The sequence below is a fragment of the Lacerta agilis genome, chromosome 1 (assembly GCF_009819535.1).
Source record: "Lacerta agilis isolate rLacAgi1 chromosome 1, rLacAgi1.pri, whole genome shotgun sequence".
Taxonomy (NCBI): Eukaryota; Metazoa; Chordata; class Lepidosauria; order Squamata; family Lacertidae; genus Lacerta; species Lacerta agilis.
The window spans coordinates 97,571,219-97,593,780 of NC_046312.1; the positions used below are offsets into that span (position 1 = coordinate 97,571,219).

Consider the following 22,562-nt stretch of genomic DNA (forward strand, 5'->3'; position numbering starts at 1 on the left):
CTAACAAAAATTAGAACCGGTTCTTGCTGAATCAGAAAAAAGTGGTAGCAGGTATGAATCCTAATACCAAACAATGAAGTGATGGTAGTGTGGTGCATAAAATGCGTGTTGTCCATTTCCTGTGGGATTAGAAAGCCCAAGATGATTCCAATGTCAGTTACTCTAAGTAGAGACTTCTGAAAAATGCTTCTGAATCACAGCACGTTATGTAGCAGGGAATATCATTTGCATTGATCTTACTATCTGAATCAGCCTAATCACATGGAATGCTACCTACATTAGTGCCAATTGCTACCAGGGGCATGGAGTGTTGAAATGGACATTCCTTGCAATATGAATATTGCTTGGAGTCAGCAATTAGTTATTCATACACACAAGTTTTTGGGTGCTGAAATGAGAGGGCATGCACAGTTAATTGCTTGCTTTCTCTTAGAACTATGCACCATTTCTATTATCTCAAGGTTGGAAACTGCCTCAACCACTTCTGCCCATTTAACCAATTTTAAGTTGCAAATGGAAAATGGCCAGAAACAAAGTTTCTCAGATAGATATCTCCCCAGATGTTAGTGGACATGTCACTGGCCTTGCTTAAGGCACATTTTCATTTGCTTTGCACCTGAAAAAGAGGACATTTGGGTCCAAAATGCCTTTGACTTATTTAGTACATGTAAAAGCTAATGAATCCGTTCATGCCATCTGCCTGTCCATCAGGGTGACACAAATAGAAAACCATCTGACAGCTTTAGTTGGGGTGGGATAAAAGGCAGACAAACGGCTGAAGCAATTCATCAGTTTTGAGAAATATATGGTAATGGGGCTAGGGAATAATAATAATTAAAAAAACATAGCAAAGGCAAATGATGTTTACTGTGCTTAAGAACTTCAATCCATCTGTGGTTAGTGGCAGTGACATTTTCCAGAACTTTTCAAAACTTATCCCAGTGACAGTGACAGTGAACACAGCAGTAGGACACACTTAGAACCAGGGCTGGTCCAAGACATTTTGGTGCCTGAGGCAAACCACAAAATGGTACCCCCTCCCCACCAGGGAAGAAGGGGTGAGTGAAGATCTATGTCAGGAACAAGGGGGAAAGAAAGATATAAATTGGAACCTGCTGCTCCCATGCATCCTGCCGCCTGAGGCGGTTACCTCACCCTGTTTCGTGGGTGGGCCAGCCCTGTTTAGAACCTTGATTTGCATGCATGAGAATAGTAGAATTTAAAAGTAAAATATCTAAGCCACATTTTCATGACAGGATTAACATTCCTCATTGAAAAAAAGTGGAAAGGGCAATGATGGAATAAGACATTGAGATCTAGGAAACAATTACTTCTTCTACACATGAAGGACTGACTGGGCATCACTTTTTGAGATCCTCACAGTTTCTTTTGACCCACTCTGTAAACACAGTTCACAGCTGAGCTCAGAGGAAAACGTTTTCATTTCAAATCTGCCTGCAGCACAAACTCAGTGATTTTTATTTACACACACACACACACACACACACACACACACACACACTGCAGCTACCTGTGGGTGCCAGTCAGTAGATTACCTCATTTTGTAACTAGACAATTTGAAAAGAATATCAAGACAAAAAGTCAGTGTTTACCTATAGGCTCACTTCAATCCCACAACCTGACAAAAGCAAGGTTACTTCCAGATGGTCAGCCTTGAACCAACCAGCCCTGTGGTCTTCTTGAAGGAGAGTGTTCCACAAAGAGGATGCAACAGCCCCAAAGACCCTACTCCAGGGACAGGGAACTTCTGGCACTCCAGAAGTTGTTAGATGACAGCTTCCATCATCCCTGATAATAGTTTGTTCTAGCTGAGGCTCATGCTGTTAGGATACCAACAACATCTGCAGAGCCACAGGTTTCACAAACCCTACCCTATTCTCATTGTATAAATTGATATAAACTATGGAAAAACTCCTCTTTCATCCACTGGTGCTAGACATATATAAATCTAGGGTATGTGGGTGGGTGTGGGTGTGTAAATATATTTACAAACTTGAAGGTTCCTTGTTGTGTGCAAGTGTGTTTGTGTGACAATTTGCATGTAAGAAATTGTGTGACTTGTCTTTTTCTTTGACAGCTACGCTGCAGCTTTCATAGCTGCAGATGTTATTTGTCCATCAGAAAGGAAAATATTTCTTTTGAGCTTGAGGCATTTCTGTGTTGCTAAAATTAAGCCTAACAATGTTTAATGTACACATGAAGTAGTAATTCTGTCAGGGCAGAAGCACAGAAGAGCAGCAAGGCCCAAGCAAATAAATGGGTCGCAGGATAAAATCAACATTTTTATTCCCTTCCATAGTATAAAAGAAAGATGGCTTGTGCCCAGCCATGTCACTTTAAGAATCTAGCATCTCCTCTTTTTCTTAAAAAAACAAACAAATCACGCCACATTCCTCACATTTGAAAAGTAATTATTAATTTGCAATTTTAATGTATAATGAAATTGAATGGCACTACCATCCTGCATTATTCATAAACACGTTGCTGCCATCTGGCGGTCAGTAGCCATGCCATCACTTATTTTCCCTGGCAGTTAAGTTCTGCAGCTTTGAGGTTATGATCTGTAGGAAACTGGCTTTGGAAGGACACTTTTACCGAAAACTTAACAGGATTCTTAAAGTTTTAAATGCTGTTAAGATTGAAGTGCCAAACTATGTGATGTTTTCCAAGGAAGGGGCTTCTCTAGTGATATTTTAGTGTAACTATAAAAATAAAATAGTACATATAACAGGCATGCATAGCTTGTAACCCACCAAGACAGAACAGCCCAACAGCCTTGCATTACACACAGTCTCACCTTAGGCAGCTAGTCCTATGCAGGCAACAGGAGGCTCATCGAGTCCCTGATAAGGCATCTGTGTGTGGCTGTACTCAGCTTGGTGGGTCACAGCTTGCACAAGACGCACACTCTTGATATTTGATTAAAGTACACAGATGTTGGATTGAATAAATACAACCTAAATTTTTGAACATTTGAAAACAGCATGCACAGTCAAGACTTATAAAAATGGCTCTTTATTCTACAATCCTTTGTCATCCAAGAGGGATTAAATCCTTCACGGAGTTGGTGCTATTTTTATTATCAAAAGGAATTTTTACAGGTGCAACAAACATTAGTCATTTGCAGCTGCAGTTTGAAGCTGTTTTTGAAATATATAAGGGAATAAGCAGCTGCCAACTTGCCGTGTTTGAAATAGTTAGTAACATTAACACCTTCTCAAGCTGGTTGTTTAATGAGGTAATGTCTGATTTAATAGAGAGGGTGACTATTGTTGAGGTTTTGTAAAGTGGTGTAGTAGTTGTTATATTTTAGAATAACCTGCGGCTATGGAAAGTGAAATAAATATCAAATGCGGCTTCAGATGTACCGTAATTAGTAAAACTTATTTTAGTGGCAATGCAATTTGGGTTACAAATACAGTACTGTCCTGCATGTTGTATCATTAAAACAGTTCTTTGCAGCCTCTTTAACCTGCAAGGGGTTCTCTGTTTACCTTAAGGGTGAAGGCAGTGCTGAGTGGCCAAGGGGATGCATGTATGGTGGTGCTCCATTCACACAAGGCCCCCATGAATTTTTGGATCAGTGTTATAAGTCAAACTGCAGATTAAATGTGTCTCTTGGCTTATCTGACTAGTGTGACATGCAAACAATCACTTCCTTCTGTTTATAAATGGTGTTACGTTTACTTAGATGTACGCTTTACACAGTTCTGCAGACCAACTGATCACTAATCTATTTTTTACATATAAAATTCAGGCTGATGGATAGCAACCCACACGCGGGAAATTTGCTTGCAAAATTCATGATAACAAAGCTCTGAATTAACTTAGAGCTTCAGTGTTTAAAGCGTTAATATTCACATGTTACATTTCACATTTACATGTGAAAAGGCTAGGATTGTGATCTGTAGCATTCTTGATTGTGAGTCAGCCCTGTTGAGAATGTAGGGCAGCTTGCCTCCTCATATGAATCACATAATTCAGAGTGTCCAAGATGTCTAAATACAAATTGCAGTGTACCAGAGATATTTTTTACTTTTACTTTTAAACATTCCTGAAATTACATTTAAAATATCAATTCAAACAAGAGCTTTTGAAGTAAACAAATCTGATAGAATCCCCATCCCTGATGAATTGTCTATTTTAATTTTAAAGGGAAATAAGAGGAACTTGAAAGGGGTGACATGTTGGTTGGATGTGCCATGGGAAGAAGCTGTGGGCATTCCAATAAGCCATACCACTAAGTGACAACACTTAAGCAGAAATGCCCTTTAAGAAGAGGTGTTGTTTTATAACTGTATGCCAGTTCCATAGAGCTGAAGGAATCATATACATATTTGCACTTTCACATACCAAAACATGGCACAATTCCTTAATTTATCAGTCATGCAAATCAAAGAGCAAAACAAAATGAATTCTACAGGAACTCACTCATAGATAATCAAATCTGACTTGTTTACATGCTTGGTTCTGGCATTTTGCTGTTCAACCACTACATATCCTGGGAGGGAGTCGGGGGGGGGGGGAACTTGGCTAAGCCACTTTACTCAATTTTTCTGTTTCTCTTTAGCAAGTGAGGCAGATATTTTGGTGTTGGCTGCTTGAAGAGAGCGTTGGCTGTCCTCTTTTAGAAAGGCAGCACCTCATGCTTGTGCAGAAATGTTTGCCAGATTGTGGAAAGCATTCATAGTTTTCTACTGTGAGTGGGGTCCTTTTACACAGGAAAAAATCATGCTGAGGGGAAAAAAACATTCCTGTGAAATTCACGTTTCCTTAAAGCTTCAGAAAAATGTGGTGACTATAACAAGCTCTGTACAGGTTGTATCCTACAGATGCTTCAGAAAGCATGTGTATATGTTAAAGCCCCAGGTTCCTGCACACCTGGGGTGATCCATGGTGGCAGTGTTTCTGATGTGACAATGGGTGCCATTAGGATAAGTAACTCAAGAAGTTGTAGCTAGAACCTGCTTGCTGCAAAAGAATATCTCTTGGGATACCTTTACATAACAGGCTTTCTCTATTGCCTAGAGTAAATGCTACTGAGTTCTAGAGCACTGCCAAAGTGATGCAGGTTCCATTTATCTGGTGTTTAACTCATTTTATGCCGTCTTATACTAAGAAACAGTTAGTTACCTGTTTTTCTCACTCACCAGAGAGAGAACGCACTAACGGAGGAAGCTGGAAGTTACTTAGAAGTACCGGTACATTTTGTATTCCTTATGAGGTGTCACATGAGTCTGGTACAATAATTATATGTTGCACACACTACTGCAGACACCACTTTAAAGTTGTAATCCTATATTCACATACTTAGGAATAAGTCCCATCAAACTCTGTGGGTCTTTCTTCTGAGTGAATATATATAAGATGGTATGTTAATTGTTCAAATAGCTTGATACAGTAGTCCTTATAGCAACCCTGTAAATTAAGCAATATTGTCAATAGCTTGAATGAGTTAACGGTAGAGGAAAATTCTGAAACTGGATCATAGCTCAAGCTCAAACTAGCACATGGCATGCAGTTAGTCATATGCATGACTTTGTCCATTATTTTTTTAAAGCCCAGGGTAAATTTGGAAGCCTAAGCAGGCAGACAGTGGTGGCTGGTACTAATTGGGACTGGTAGGGTGGGAAGCAGGGAGGTCAGTGACAACCAGAGGCAGAGGCAGTGACAATTGGAGGGCTGTTCCAGTAATCCCTGCACATTGACTATGTCCAGTGAGGAACAGGCCAGCTAGCCAAAGCACCAACAGACCTGCTGGACATACCCCTCGCACTTGCCCATTCAACATTAGTAGGAAAGAGGGCCTTTGACTGTAGCATCATTTTGTGCAAAGTTGAATCCTGGTTGTTCAGGGTTCTTGCCTGTGTGGAAGAGCTTTGATATATATGTATGCCCCCTTTTCCTTAAATGCCAAATATGTGGCCACTGGAGGCCACTAGACGCAACCCCAGTTCCCCCACTAAAACATTCAGTCAAACAGCTGTAGTTCTCATGAACTATCTGCTTGGTTGGTTTATTTTGTTAATTAATTAGTTTAAGTGCAACTTGGTAGCATGCATAGTGCCAGCAACAAGCAATGTCAATTAAGCATACAAAGACTTTAACTGGTACAGGTGCACATCATTATCATAAAATTCAGACAAGCAGTTAACAGGAAGAGACAAGCAAAAATAGACTGGAAATTGGGAGATACTTTATGTTGAGATTTCATCAATAAGTCAGTCTCAGTCTAGGAATCAGGCGATGTCCACATTCTGTGAATGTGATGTGAATATATATATATATATTCCACACAAATGTCCATGATCGTATAGCAATTCACTTTTACAGCATGCATGAAAACATTTTGTATGAAATACACCTAAAACGCGGACTTCAAATACAGCTTTACTTCCTTATAATTTTAGAGGGAATATTTTTGGAACTATGTAGTATTTTTCATTCACTTTTTCTTGTCTTCATACTAGTAGCTTCCTTTAGGTTTTTTTTTTTTTAAATTTGCCTAGTTAATTGATGTGGAAGAATACTATCACCATGACATGTGTCTCTTTACATGTATTAATCATTGTCATTTTAAAAATACATATACATCCTTAAAGTTTTATTCTGAGTTAAAAAAAAAAACCTTCTGGAAATGCCATAGAATTGCAGATCTGATGATGATGTGTAAAAATGGAACATGGATGCAGAAATTTCATGAAGTAGACTTTCCGCTTTGATGCTTATGTGAAAAGACATCTCAAGATGACTGAATGTTTTCATCCGCTGTACAAACCACCTTCTTCAAAAAGCAGCAGTGGTGCAATACAATTTACAACACAATCCTACACACGTCTACTTAAAAGAAATGTGTATAGGACTTCCAGGTAAACGTGTATAGGATTGCAACTTTAGTGAATTATTTATTTCTTAAATGGTAATCACATTGTCTCACCCCCCCCATTTGTCCAGAGTTTTGAGTTTATTGGATAGTGTGGTTGGAAGAGGGAGGCTACTTTTGGAATGAATATGTTCAAAAGCTCCACAGCGTTGCTATAGTTCTCTCCATGGTCCTCTTGCTTCTGGCTGTGGCCTTCTTTGAAATTTAAACAACATTTGCAAACAGTCTTTTGCATCTGTTTTATTTTCCATTTGTTCCATAACTGAAGGTCTTTCTTCTGTGGCTTTACTGTCCAAATTTTATACTCACATGTGAGTCAGCACCCATGAAAATATCCAATAATTTGGAAGTGTGTCAGCTTCCCTTTAAAGCTTCCATTCTAAGAACCAAAAGTTGACAATGTTATGTTTTGTTCTTTGTAAAAAAATTTGCAACGATGTCTACCATTTCATTACATTCATTAGCATCAGCGTGGCAACTTCAGCTTTAATTTTTCAGAATCTATGGTGCTTTAAAAAAAAAATTAAGCTCATCAGAATTTCTTAGGTGTATATTTAGTGCCCTGCACACATTTTGATAAATTATTATATAATAACATTCTTTCTTGCCACTTTTGAATTCCTGCAGCTGAGGGCATAACCTGTGTTTATTATTATATTGCAGCAATTGAGGGGCACTGAAGATGGAGACAGCTCCCTATTTCATCTTCACCAGGAGCATTAAAAAAATAAGAAAGAAGCAACACCCTTAACTTTTCACTTTATGTATCAAAAATAGATTCCATGTTGTTGAGCTCAGGACTCCCATTGCAAATAAACAAACATAACACTCGTACATCTGCCGTGCCTAACGTAGCAAAGGCTATGAATAACTTTCACAAATAAATCTGATATTTTCTGGTGGACCATATTGCATCTTCTACTTCCTCCCCTCCTTTTTTCTATATTTCATGTGTGTTTATGAATAACTGCATCCTTTTTAATTGGTGGGCCAAGAGGGATAGTTATCCTTGGGCATCTCAGATTGGTTCAAGTATCTGGAATTGCCCCCCTTTGGCGCTGCATTTAAATGTGCTAAAAATTGCTTTGCATGAAAATATGTTCATATGCATAATTTTTCTCTCTTGCCATTGCCAACCTCCCTCTGTATATCATACCAAAAGCTGCATTCCAGATGGGGTAAGAAGGCTCTGTTGCCTCTGTACCAAATCAAGATTTGCATCTGAGTTATATTATATCACATGCAAAAAAAAAAACAAAAAACAGGAGCAAGCAAGATAGGCAAAACAAATATGAGCCCGGTCATATGAACTTGATATGATTCTTAATGATCTGTGGTTCAACAGAAGATGTTGCTTTATGCAAAGAGATTATACCCACCCGAAGGACAATAATATCAGTGGTTTATTTCCAAGATGGCCTTGGCATCAATGCACTTATGAAGTGGTACTTGGTTGGTTGAAGTCTGCCCTGAATAGGGTTAGAGTGTCCCATAGCAGTGACTGATGTCCATTGAAACTGGTGGAACAGATTGTAAGGAGCTGAGATAGGTGGCACCATTGCCAATGAGTGACAGAGCCAACTAATTCTAGATTTGTCCCCATCCTCTTCCCTGCCGAGTTCTGAGACTCCTTAGTCGGAGGGGGAAACTGGCAGTGTCACGCCCTTGGTCTGGTTGTAATAAGAAAGCAGGCAAGTGGGGATTGGCTGAGAGCAGACTGAGGCTGATGGTGCAGTCTCCACGGGTGTCACATTTAGAGTGTGTAATAGTCATTGCCTAGAGGATAAATGGCAGAAAAGATTGTTGTTGGTGCTGAGCAATGCTGATATCCTGCAGGGATGTTCTCCAGTTTTAAAGCTATAAGGACTCTTCTTTGAGTACAGTGAGATATTGAACTTCATTTGTTAGCCTTGTAGAATCAGCATTAATCCCTATCGTGCATTTCATATTATGCATGCACGTATATTTTTGCAAGATTGCCAGGCTGCATTTTAGCCACGTGTTTAGATTCAGATTTTTCACTTATGTGGCAATTGTGCAATGCCTATGATGGGGAAGATAATCTAATTTACAATCAAAGTGTATCAATGAATTAATCCCCCAAAAAGGTCCTTTACAACATAACTCCGGTACTGTTTGCTTGCAAAGGCATTCTATAATCATTTTCTCAGATTCCAGGAGGTAGATATGTCAGTGTCCTGTAACAACCCCTCACCCAACCACCCAAGAAGTGCCACCTCCACATCTTCCACCCTGGCCAGCAGAAGCTAACAGGGCTTCAAATGTGGTGACAAATCTGCTCCCTCAAGTTAGGATCGTTCTGTTATCACACCTTTCAGATCAGCAAATGTATTGTGGCTTAAGGATCCAGAGTGTGGTCCACAAAAGCTTATATAACCCTGTATCTTCATTAACATTTCTTTCAGCATCCTCAGAACTACTCTGATGCTGGTGCAGTGGGACAGTTCATTTGGCTGTTAACCAGAAGGTTGGTGGTTCAAGCCCACCCAGGGACAGCTGTGAGCAGGTAGTCGGACTAGATGAGAGCCTTCGGGTCCCGTCCAACTCTACAACTTAATGATTCTTTTGAGGCAGATCACTTACACACCTATTTTATATATACTGAATACTGAGACTTGCTCTCAGATAATTCAGCTTGCTAATAGATCTCTCTCTCAAACAAATTCAGCTTCTTTCTCTCTCACCTATCACTTTGCAAATTAAAATATGGCAAATGTGTGAGAACTATCTGCTCACCCCTGAGAAATAAACACACTACTTTTAAAAGACTTGTGAATAGTTTCCCAAATATTTCATTCTGAGTGTTTTAATGACAAAAAAAACCACAAAAACAAAAAAAATCCAGGAAATGCCTAACTGAAGCAAGGGTGTGGTCTTATTATAATATCAAAGGTTATACTTATGCCAAAGTTCCTTACAGATAAAATGTGTATTTGTTTTGACTGTCAAGACGTCGCCTCTCCGTAGTGATTTTTCTGTTCCAACTGAGTCAGCTCTTGGGGAAATGTACCTCTCAAACAAAAGGCCAGTAAACTAAACTACAATTAACTACCACTCATGGGAAATTCCATAGTGGCGTGTAACAGGCATGTGAAAAATCTACACCTTCTGAGAAAGAAAAGGCAGGAAAATTCTGTCAAACAATTAATCTGATGGGTATTCCCAAGGCTGGAAAAATAAGTCATCTGTCAGAAAAAAATGCTGGCCCCAAGTTTATGAGAGAGTACAAATAAGAATATAATTTTGATCCTGTGCATTGCTGTTCTATTTTTTCCTGCCCTTAGTCCAGGGGTTGTGGTTTGGGAACTGTAAGGATGTTCAGTGGTTGCTCATGAGAAATCAGCTGAACGCAGAGTTCTTTATTGTGCAGATATTTACAGTGGAGCAAAAGTTCAAACGTCCATCTCATCCCTCCGCAGAGTCCGGGAATGAAATCTTCTGGTTCTTTGTCCAGCAAAAGAGGCGCGGGATCCTGAACCCCTGCCTCCCCCTTCCACGTCTTTCCTGTCTGTGAACTCGGGGCACGGGAAACTGTCCCTGTTCCCCGCTTCCCCCTTGGTGCTCAGGCTCTGTGATCTCTTCACAGCCCCTGCACCGACTTCCTGCCTCTAACTCCCCCTCCCCACTGAAGGAACGGTCGCTTCCTCCTGAGGAGGGGGATGACGAACTGGTGAACAAAGGGGGTGGTTCCTTGTACTGCAAACGATCCCGGGATGTGACCTGCCGTGGGGAGGGGGGTTTCCTGACAGGAACCAAATAAGAGACTGAATCAAAGCGAAGTTGGGGAAAAGGGATTATAAAGTTTGGCAATCCTGACAAGACAGGATAAGGCAGAAATTTGTCAGATGGGACTGATTTAGTTTCAAGTCAGAACTAAATTAATTTAAGGTTATTTCAGGCATTATATCTTTTACCTTTCAATGCAATTTGGATTTTCCAAATGAGTAGCTATTCTGAGACTGTATTTCCATAATTCACCTGGACCTCAGACTTAGGCCCCATGTTATTCACATATAGAAAAGGGTGTAATGTGTAGAAAGAGGTTGTGGGGTCACTCCTTTGGCCCTGCTCCTCTGCATGACTATTTTTCCTGCCTATTTTTCCCCCTCCACCCATGTATTATTTTGGATATTTGAGGCATGGAAACTTTTCAGTGTAGACCTCTACATGCTCTTGATGGGGTTACACTTCTTCTGAAGGAGCGGGCACATAGCTTTGTGCTACTTTTGGATCCTTTGCTGTCACTTGAGGCCTTGGTGGTGCAGAATATCTTCCATCAGTTTCAGCTGGTGGCCCAGCTACACCCGTATCTGGACAGGGATAACCTAACTTCTGTTGTCTATGCTCTGGTAACCTCTAGCCTGGATTACTGTGATGTGTTATACGTAGGCTGCTTCTGAAGATTGTTCAGAAACTTCAGGTGATGAAGAATTGGTCATCAGGTTGCTCACTCTGGGGCAAGATGGTTTGAGCATACATATTACAGTGATTCTGGCCTGAATGCATTTGCTGCCAATTAGCTTCCAGGCCCAATTTAAAGTGCTGGTTTTGACCTATGAAGCCTTAAAATGGCTCAGTGCTACAATACCCCAAGTACCGCCTCTCCCCATATAAAGAGACCTGGACTCTGCATTCATCATCTGAGGCCCTCCTTTGTGTGCCTCCTCCATGTGAGGTCCCGAGGGTGACAACATGAAAACGGGCCTTCTCTGTAGTGGCTCCATGTTGTGGCATGCATTCCCCAGGGAGGTTCGTCTGGATCTTCATTATATATTTTTAGGCTCCAGGTGAAAAACACTCCTCTTCAACTAGGCCTTAGGCTGATTAATAATCTACAGCCTTTTCAATGTGTTGGGGGTGGGGAGGCAGGGTATTATTTTATTGTTTCTGTTTTTACTATTTATCTGTGCTTTTATCTTATATTTTTATCTTGTGAACCACCATGAGATATTCTGATGAAGGGTAGAATATAAATCTAATTAATACTAATGCTAATAATAATCCTGGCACCCTGAAAGCACAGCCTAAAGTAAACTGCAATAGAACCTGCAATATCTGTTTTAGAATGGGACAACTACTTATGGCAACTGTGTTAATCTTGAATGAAATAATACTATTTGAAAGTGTGAGGCTTGACTGCTATGTGAAAAAGGTGAATTCCATGGGTTATTGGATGTATTTATTCAGTTATTATAAAGGGTTGTTGGGAAATAGGTTGAAAATGAAACTATACAAGTGAAGGGAGTGTTGTTGCACTCAGGCCCTGTTTGAGTGCACCCTATGTAAAGGCATTTGGTTGGCCACTGTGAGTGCAGGATGCCTAGGCAAGATCAGTCTTTGGCCTGATTCAACAGGGTTGATCTTAGGTTGTGAAATTACCACACTTCCCAGTGACGTGATTTCAGTGCTTTGACATGAAATGCATGTGACATTTGAAAGGAGCCGTAGGCCTTGTTCACACATTATCACCTGAGGGAGCAAGCCGCAGACATCTGCCCTATTCCAATACAGCTCCATTTTGGGGTGAGGTGGAGAAAATGGTATAACATAGGCCTACACACCAGAAAAACCTGTGATGAAACACATGGAATAAATATATTTTCTGGTTTAAGTTATTTCCTCAATAGTCCCATCTTCTGTGCAAATTACTACTACTACTAGTAGTACCATTACTTGTCCTTCACCAGCAGGTCCTAGGGAGGGTTACAGCAATTTAAAATTAAGTTAAAACAGATTACAATCACAGGAATAGGATGGTAAAGGGTTATTGTTCTCCAAAACATTTCCTTCTAAAATTATTTGCCTACCCTGTCTACATTATGCACATAAATAACATTTCACAAAAGGTCTGCTGTTTGCTGACAACCACATAACCTGATGGAAAGCTAATAATGCCCAAGGAGGTTTCATTTGATGAATTCTGTTACTATCACACATTTTTAATTTTTTCTTAAATATCTGGGTCATTTCACTGCTCTTGTATGTCTTTCTATGAGATGTTTCAAATAATTAAAATATTAGGCTAAATGATTTATTTCCCAATAAACAATCTCTTACAATATTTAGAAAAGCCCTGCCTTCTTCTCCCCCCCCCCTTTGGTAAAGTATCATTAAACTGCAATGTTTCATTCTCTCTTCTTTTGTTTTTAAAATGTTAACTTGTTAGTAACAAAAACAATGATACCAGACATTTATTGCTTTTCCTTCCTGGAGTCCATATATATATGCAAGTGCCAGTAACACAAGTTTGAAATAAGTCTCCTAATTCTAAGCTATGCAGTTAATAGAGTTATATAGAAGGTAGCCAGATTTGTTGAGAGGGCCATGAAATTGAGGGCTGCCAGCTGAATAACAGTGCCCCCTCATAATTAAGATCTCCTTGTTTTAATTGTGCCGAATCCCGATTCAGCTCATTTTATTGGTTATATATGGTTTTTATCAGTATCTGTAATATGTTTTGTTTGTTTGTTTGTTTTGATGCAACGGCCTGTGGGCTATGCAAATAAATAAATAAATAAATAAAGAGTTATATGGGGAGTAGTAAGAGAGCAGAGACATTGATATAATAAATGTTTACTGAAACTTTATTAAGGATATACAATCGGAGATTGTTCTGATTTCTAGGGCATTTAAGGACTTGCTTGTTCTTGTAAAACAGGAGACAGAATGAAAACAAAAACAGAAAGCTAAGCCGATAGATACTTCTGAAGACAGGGGGTGCATTTTAGAGTTCTGCCTTGCTAAAAGATGTAGCAGTACTTTTTGATTAAGTGTACAAATGTGCAAGTTGGTGCCCAGGTTTCTGTAACAGCAGACATTCTTGATAAAGGGTGGGGAAGATCGATACAATTCCCTTATTCACACAGACTGAGGAGAGATTGTTTCAAACTGAATGGTAGCATTCTAAACCAGCACTTAATACTTACTTGACTGGGTGTCTTCCCTTGGGAGTGACCTTCATGCAGTTCTTTTAGCATTCATTCCTCTTGTCCTTGCAAACTCCCCAGTCAGTATTCCATCTTTTTCATTCATTTTCTGCAGTCCCTATCTTAGAACTCAAAAGCCTATTTAGCATTTACATATCACTCCATGTACTTTCTCTCATTAATCCTTTCAACAACCTGGTAAAGTAACTTCATATTATAATTGCCAGATTTGTGAAACTCAACTTTGTGAGTTGTGGCTGAAGCAAGGTTTGAACTGGGGACATCCTATTTCATAGCTCAGACGCTCATTACCTTGGTAAAGAATTTGGCAAAGCCAAAGCATATGTACACATATACTTGTAGTACTCATGATGATCATCAGATACTTTTGGAATTGCATGCCCCAAAGTTCCTTGGTGATCTAATCATAACCAGAAATTCAGTTTAGTTTCTGAACTGGAAATTGACTTCACTGGGAGCATGACACTCCATCTGTTATGCAGCCAAGCATCAGCAGTGAGGAAATAATATTGTGATACCTCCCTTATCTAGTCCCTCTTCTGGAATGTATGAACGGCTTGGGAGAGGGGCAGAGTCATGTCTGATTTGGGTCAGATATGAAGAAGATAAGAAAATGTAGGAGTCCTGCTGCTTGGGAGATGATTGGCATCCGTCTGTTTTGGGAGATAATGGAGGAATGCGCCTTTGAGGGTGAGGTCATGCTGTTGGAAGGTTGCAGCGCTTGCTGTGGCTGTAGAGACCAATGTGGGTGGGACATGTTTAGTTGCAGCTGGGGCATTTGAAGGTGCCCAAATGTGCTGCTACAGATGCACCATAGCATTTCTACTCTCTGTGTTCCTCCTAGCGGTCATTTCTCCTCTCCAAAAGAGATCTCCAGCACAGGGATGTGCATGGTGTCAGGTGCCCTGCTCACCATAGAACTTGGATATACTTGACACTGAAGAGTGGACTTACCGGTACAGCTTAAATTGATTACCTGTCTTCTCTCCTTAATTTTAAAGGAATTTAAAATGAACAATTAAAATTAAGCCACAGAAAATGCTACTAAAACTGACCATTGAATCTCAACTCCATTTTATGACCTTGCCCTGCTTTGCCACTTAGCTTTGCTCTTGAAATGAATGGATAAAAGCTGTTTTTAAAATATGAATAAATCCTAGAAATTCTAGAAGTGTGGTATGACAGGGGTTCTGCAAGGACTGTTCTGTTTGCCCACCAAACTCAACATTTCCCTCCGTTTCTAACTTTTTGTTAGTTAGCTGTGACTAAATAAGTTATCTCAGCCCTCCAAGACCAAAGTGTTAAAGTGCAAAGCTGTCTGCAATAAACGGTTGGCTTCCTCAGCCAAGCAAGTGGTACATTAATTTTCATTGTTGCAGCAGGACTGGCTGCTCCATGGCACTCCTCATCTGTATTTCATTAAGTCACATTCTAGGGTGTAACATTGCAAGTTTGGAAATGCAGAAACAGTTCAAGGATTTGATTCTATTTGTTGTTTCAGTCCAACAGACCTTTGATCTGAAATGTTCAGATGTGCCAGGCTGTTCCACTTGAGCCACCTTTAACCATTGTTAGCATAATAATAACCCTTGTTATCAAGTTGTTTGGATTAATTCTCTCGCATTGGTAAAAGGAAGCTATAATTTCACAATACTTAGGAAACATAGTATTCACTGCTACAGAGAATGTTCTTGATGATTCTCTAGCACCACTACATCCTAAATACATGGTTCAGTTATTTTGTGCCATTGGTTCAGCTTAAAAATAATGAAATAATAATATAATGTGCTTATATAGAACCCCAGCATGAAGGTTTTTTGGCACTTCACAAATATAGCCCAAAACATATGGAAGCATTGCCTACAAAATTCCTGGGCTAACAAGTTGGAAGGGAACAGGAAGAATCCCAATAACCCAAAAAGGAAACAGAACTGAACTTTCAATATGTTATATTGTAAGGGAAATATTATTTAAACATTAAATGTAAATACATACACCACAATTATACCTACCGATACTTGAATAGCTTGTGAGACCTTCAGAAGTCTAGAGGGACAAGAATGCTCTAAAATGATATTTTGCAGGGTGCCGCTGGCATTGGCCAGCATGCTGATTATACCACAAATCTGGAAAACTGGCAAATTTAGGGAAACTTTAGATGTTCTTCCAGCTATGTGGAAGGTGCTTATCTGTATGCAGAATGTTTAAAATTGCTAACCACCTGGCCAAGTTATGTGAGTCTTTCCACAGAATTGGCAACTCTCTACAGGGTTCCGATTCCATGGGAAAGACCTACATGAATGGCTCTCTTCCATGTGGGTGAATCATTTAATTCCCCCTGCCCCTGGCTGTATGAGAGCTGCTCATAAATAAGCAGTATTCACACAAATAAGATAAACCATCTCATAGGAAATAAACACGATAATTTCACCTCATCCCCACCTAAAGTGTGGTGAAATCTGCCTTATGATTTGGGAGAATGATAGAGACTTCCCTAGAGTAGTTTTATTGCTTGTATAGTCAGTCTCTTTAGCTATGCAAATGTAGAATGAAAGGGTTGTAAAATAGTTACGTCGATGTGACAATCACCTGTTCTAACCTCTCACTGAAATAGTATATCTGGGTTGGGTTGTACCACTTCAGATCATGGTGGTGAAGGTCTCATAACTGAATGTTGCTCCAAAATAAATAAATAAATAGGCCCTGCATAATTTTAGTTTACCCATCAATCAGGTATAAATAATATATAACGAACAATTCTGTAATAATATATCCTCAATTGTCATTTATTTTTATTTTATTTTTAAACTGAAGAATGCTAAAATTGGGGTAGAGAGTCAGCTCTACACTTTTCATTTCCTGCTAAAAATTGCTTCCCCACTTTTTGTCCCCCTGCAAGCAAAAGACTAGAAGCCCCTAATTTTTCTTATTGAAATAGAAGGGACAGTAGAGTGATTTTAAGCAGACAGCTGGCAGGATTGAAAATGGTTAAGCACGTCCATGTACCCACTGCCCCACTGATCCTCTTCTCAGCCTCTCACAACTACTTTTGGATGGGCAGGGAAGGACAAAAAAAATCCATTTGGAATAATAATGGAATTTCCAGTGCTATATAGTCAAGCCCTCACTCTTGCTACCTTTTTAAACTGATAAATGCCATTAACAAGTTCTTTGTTTTTCTTCGAGTGTTAATTGATGTAAGCAAAGGCTGCATTACACCAAATCCCTCTGAAGCTTATTAAAATTAGAGATCTGCCAGATTATTCTATAGCAGGTTGAGAAGCAAGCGAACCATTGGATCCAGTTGTTCAAAAATAGCATAGGCTATATATATGCATGCAGTTCATTTGTTTGTTTTCAGGGTCCAGTGGCAGCAAGGAATTGAAACAACTTTAAAACAATATATATATATATATATACACACACACACACACACACACACACACAGATATATGCATGCAGTACTAATGACTATACTTGAATATATTTTGCAAATTACATGGGCTGGCATATTTATGGAAGAATTAAAAATAAGAAAATAATTTCACAATGGGCATCCTAGATGGTTGGTTTAATGATATGTTTACAGTTGGATAATATTTTATTATGCTGTTGTTGGTCTGGTTGAAGTTACATGTTTTGGAATTTTAGTCTTTTTCTCATCACTACTGTCAGTATTCCAGTGTTCTGGGTTATGGTTTTCTTCTGGTCACAAATCAAAGTGTTCTGGACCTATGAGGCCATAAATGACTCGATACATCTGGGTCTGAAATTGCTCTTATATGAGTGGAAGGCAATTCTTTGAGAGTAAGGAACCACCCTCTCCACTCACCATTTCTGCAGAACCCCTCATCCCACTACAGCACCCCATGTCACAGCCCTGCATAATTTTGATGGGTACCTTGACCCTTAGGAACAGTCTTTGGAAAGGTGCAGGAGGCTGCAGTGAAGACAAGGGGGCGATCATGTTTAATTGTTTCAGACTCAACATCAGTGCCATTCTTTCCTGTTGCAATCTCTAAAATCCAACAGAAGTGTACTGTTGTGGTTAAGAGACTGCACTGCAAATCAAGAAGTCCCAGATTTGAATCCATTATCTGCTATAAGCACATCAGGTGGCTTGAAGCAAACCACTGAGCCACAGCCTGCCATCTACAATATTGGAATAATTATACTGTTCTGCCTTAACAGGTTTGTTTTAGGGATTATAACAAGATAATGTACGTGCAATTTTCTGAAGACTCAAGTGCTGTAAAATGTTAATTATTATTTTTTCTCTTCACAATATTCTTCATGGGCTATGTTTGGACAGCAAGAATGCTGTCCAAACATAGAATGTAGCAGAATATAAGAACGTATGATGAGTCTGTTGGATTGGGCCAATGGCCCATCTAGTCCAGCATCCTGTTCTCACAGTAGCCAACCGGAGCCTGCAAAGTGGACATAAGCACAGCAGCACTCTGCTCACCTGCAGTTCCTAGCAAGTGATAACCAGGAGCATAATGCCTCTAACAGTGGAGGTAGAACATAGTCATCATGGCTAGTAGCCGTTGGTAGCCTTGTCCTCCACAGATTTGTCTAACCCTCTTTCAAAGCCATCCAAGTTGGTGGCCACCACGGCCTCCTGTGGGAGTTAGTCCCATATTTTAACTATGTGCTGCATGAAGAAGTACTTTCTTTTATCTCTCCTGAATCTGTTAATACCATAAATACAAAGTCTTAAATATTATTTGCTAGGAGAGTTGCCAAACCTAAACTGGAGCATCTTTCTGGAGTTCTGTACATACACGCCTGCCTCTGTAGCAACTTTTTCTTAAGGGAATGTGTAAAAGCTGGAAAAGAATGGGCTGGAACAGTAATTTATAATTGAAATGGTTGCACAAAACAAAAGCGGTAGGATGTGTTCTTTATGTGGAAATGTAACCCTTGACCAAATTCACACGCTTTGTGAGAACTTGAGAATATTCACAATGCAAATCTTGATGACTCCCCATAGCTCTACTTGTCTGTACCCCTGACCAGAATAGAAAAGCTCAATTTGGAGACGTTCTTGAAAAATGAAGTGTTGGTGTTAAGCAGTATGTCTGATGTCCCTGCTTCCAAATATAAATATACAGAGAATATGTATCTCCGTTATGGCTGTTTTGTAAGTCAGGGACTGTCTTTTGAAGGAGAATGGATGCCTTGGGGTACAGCATCAAATAATGAAAAGCTGGCTAAAAACAAATCAACAAATGATGCATGGCTTTATTTGTGATCATGTGGCATGTTTTGTATGCATTGTGATTTCTTCCACATAACACATTGTGTTTGTCTGAGTGATGACATCTGATGCCCTTAACCACCATTGCAAATCAAGGTTTAGGCAGACTGCTCCAGATGTGCACTGTAAGATCACTATCCTGAAGCACAATGCTCTTCTATTCCCATCTGTAACAATATTTAACATTAACATGTCAGTACCCATTACGATGAAATTATTTCCTTTCTCATCCTCCTCATTGTCCGCAACTATCAATACTTTTTTTGTAGTTGACAAAATATGCACCATGAAAAAGTTCCCCCTTTTAAAATCATGATGTGAAAGTATATTCTACTTTAGTAGTTTGTTGTTGTTGTTGTTGTATTATCTCATTATCAGTTAAAATACTACTCAGTTTTTTGTGTTAAAATTTTTATGTTGTATTTGTTTATGCCCAATTCAAATATACTGCTGTGGTATGTCAATGCAGAGTCCCAACCATTTAAAAGCAGCCATCTGCAACTTATGTGGATGGTTAATGTGATACGTTCCTTAGGAAAGATGGTTCTCTTGTGGTACCTTACACATGATCTACTCAAACCAGGTTGTTGCCAGTTGAAGTGTCACTGTGTAGCATGGACGGAACTTTCCTCCCAAAAGAAAGTTGTGATGCTGCTGTAGTAAGTATACAAGAATTGAGCTACAATTGATTTTTGATTTCTCCAGAGCAATATCACCAATAGCTAGGTTTTTCTCCCCAATCTGTTAGTGCTCTTGGGGGCTGTTCAGCTGATGTCTAAAATGTGGTTGAGATATTCTTTTTCTGTTTGTGAGGGAAAGGCCTAAAGATAATCTAATCAATGTGCAGCAAAGCAAGCTGAAGCCACTGAATTGCATATAACTTCTGATATTAACCCAATTCGGCAAACTCTATTGGGATGTTTGTTTCTATTAGGATGGACACATTCACACAGTAGTCATGTTAGTACCCTTTTCAAGTGGAATGGAATTGCTCATATTAGTCTTATAAAGTCCCGACTAAAAAGGGAAATGACATTTTGACCCTTCCAAAAGGATATGGCCAAAATTGACAACTTTATCAGAGAGGCAAGATGTGTGCTGATGAAACAGAGCATACACAAAGGTTACATTTGTGCCATCAACATCAGTAGCGTTTGAAAAAGCTAATCAGCCTAATAATTCTCAACATGGATCAGTGCAAACTGAACTGTTACTTTCAACTTAGCAGTATAAAGGCAATTTAAAGAAATCAGACTTACCATCTGTTAATGCTTGACTTTCTCTATAAGCCGGGATGACATGAGAAAATGATGAAGGGAAAAAGAATCAAGCAAAATGTATATGGGACTGGTTCAAACACTGCAGGCAAGTCCGTGCAACTTGGTACACTATTAGCCATATTCATTTCAAAGAGATAACAAAGGACTTATTCCAATGCTTTCTGCAATCAGTACAAGGAAACTTCTGGATCTAAACATACCGTATTTTTATCTCAGCAGTATACCTTATCATTGTTCTGGGTTATTGTCTGGGGAAGGAGAACTTTGCAATCAAAAATCTTGATCTTAAGAATTCTGTTCTTCACTATGATATGGCAGTATTAGCTGCTCCTTGAAACATCAGTTCAAAACAGATTTCAAGAGGCAACTCTGAACAAAGCAAACAAATCCCTATCAGCCAGGATTTGGCTTCATTTGTGCCCTAGCTTTAGTACTAGAGCTTAATCTTGAAATGTGTAAAGTGAGATACATTGCCTAGATATCACCTAAAGAAGAGTAGCCTCATAGCCGTTTTAGCATCCTTTCCAGATTGTTTCTCCTGGGTTTCTTTTTCTATACAGGCCTGTAGAAAAGAATCGGTCTTTCCAACAAATTAGTTCTGCTAAGATAATATAGCACAGTTGTCCTGTTAAAAGATTTACTTGGCCAGTTAACTTTTTACAGCTAGGACTAGCCTATATTATGAAAGAATCAATTGGATGTTAGCAGTTTTCAGGTCTAGGTACTCTCTCTCTCTCTCTCTCTCTCTGTGTGTGTGTGTGTGTGTGTGTGTAGTGTTTGATCAGTTCACATTTTAATGCAAACTTTACCTAAATCACAACTCCTGAATCAATAGGCAAATTGCAATGTAGCTATTTTTTCAAAAATGTGCACTTGAATTTTGCAATGCAATTATTCCAGCCAAACCACAAAATGCATATATAGAAAGGTTTGGTCTGACCACATGCAGAACACCAGTCCTCTCACCATCAGTAAATGTATCTGGGACTGGAATGATTTTTAGGCACCATGTGTTAAATAATGCTGTCAACCTTTGAACATTATCTGTTTTCGCTATATCTAACTCATCCTTTTTCTTCACAAATGCAAGTCAAACAGCACACCTATTTCTAGAGTGTTGTTGCCATTGCTGATCAAAATGTTCTGCCAATAAAACTGACCCAGTTTATTTTAAATCTCCTGAGAGGTTAGTTTGAATCTATGAGGATCCAAATCTGTAAGGCAGAAAGTCCTGTCCAGTCCCTTGCTGGTGAGTCAGACTGCTTGTCTATTCTTGGCATCATAGATGGCCTGTATCAAGTCTGATGTACCTGTATGCTGTTCATAGTTCCTCAGTTCATACAATGTCATGAACAGAGATTTTACACTTATGTATTCCATAGTACTTTCTGTATACTGTGTCTTCTTCATCAACTAATGTTATTGAGGCAACAAGGAGATCAATGCAGTGTAATGCACTAGAAGGTGCACTGGATTGGTTTTCCCAGTGCATTTGCACCCCAGTGACTTCCCAATGCCTTCCCACTCCTAGTAAGCAGCAGCAACTCAGCTGTCAGGAGTGGATGCATGAAATCCACCACCCCATCATGCTATCTATTAATGGATCTGATGAGATAATAGTAATCTAATACTAAAACAAATTCAATAATGGGTGTCTACTCCAACCAAAGCCAGTTAACATAAACCATTTGGGGTGAAAGGTTACCAGGATAGTTGCCAACATATGACTTGGTCTCACCATTGGATTTTACAGAGAAAGTGGGAGGGAATGTTGAAATTAATGGGTAAAATATTGGGGAAAGCCACTTTACAGCAGCTATTCAACCTCAGAAATGGTTGAGGAGGGGCACAGAAAGATTGGTAACACTGTGACACCATTATGTCAGCTGATATTCTGTGTTCCTTATAACTAAAAGTATCCAAAATCTCCATTTTGAATGGGGTTAGCAACACCATCCAAGAAAAATGTCTCAACTGCTTCATAGTTACATTTTGTAGTTCTTCTGCCTTTAGTTGACATTTAGAGAAGTTTGTAATAAAATCTGTTGACTCCTTTGTGTGTAAAGAAGGAATAGAAGAAAAGGTAGCACTATTGTGATCTGCAGTTTTGTATTCATGCCAGTGGGGCTTAATTTCATGCAACCTCT

General features: G+C 39.4%; 1 protein-coding gene and 1 long non-coding RNA gene across 3 annotated transcripts in view; one reads left to right on the top strand and one right to left on the bottom strand.

Annotated features, from left to right (window-relative positions):
- The window catches only part of ARHGAP15 (Rho GTPase activating protein 15), a 365,517-nt gene that overhangs the window by 57,812 nt on the left and 285,143 nt on the right, over positions 1 to 22,562 (top strand). The window lies entirely within an intron of this gene.
- On the bottom strand, positions 19,100 to 20,564 carry LOC117054996. Its single transcript, XR_004427560.1, has 2 exons — positions 20,395 to 20,564; positions 19,100 to 19,302 (listed from the first exon to the last, which is right to left on the bottom strand). It is a non-coding gene; the product is annotated as an uncharacterized LOC117054996 (long non-coding RNA).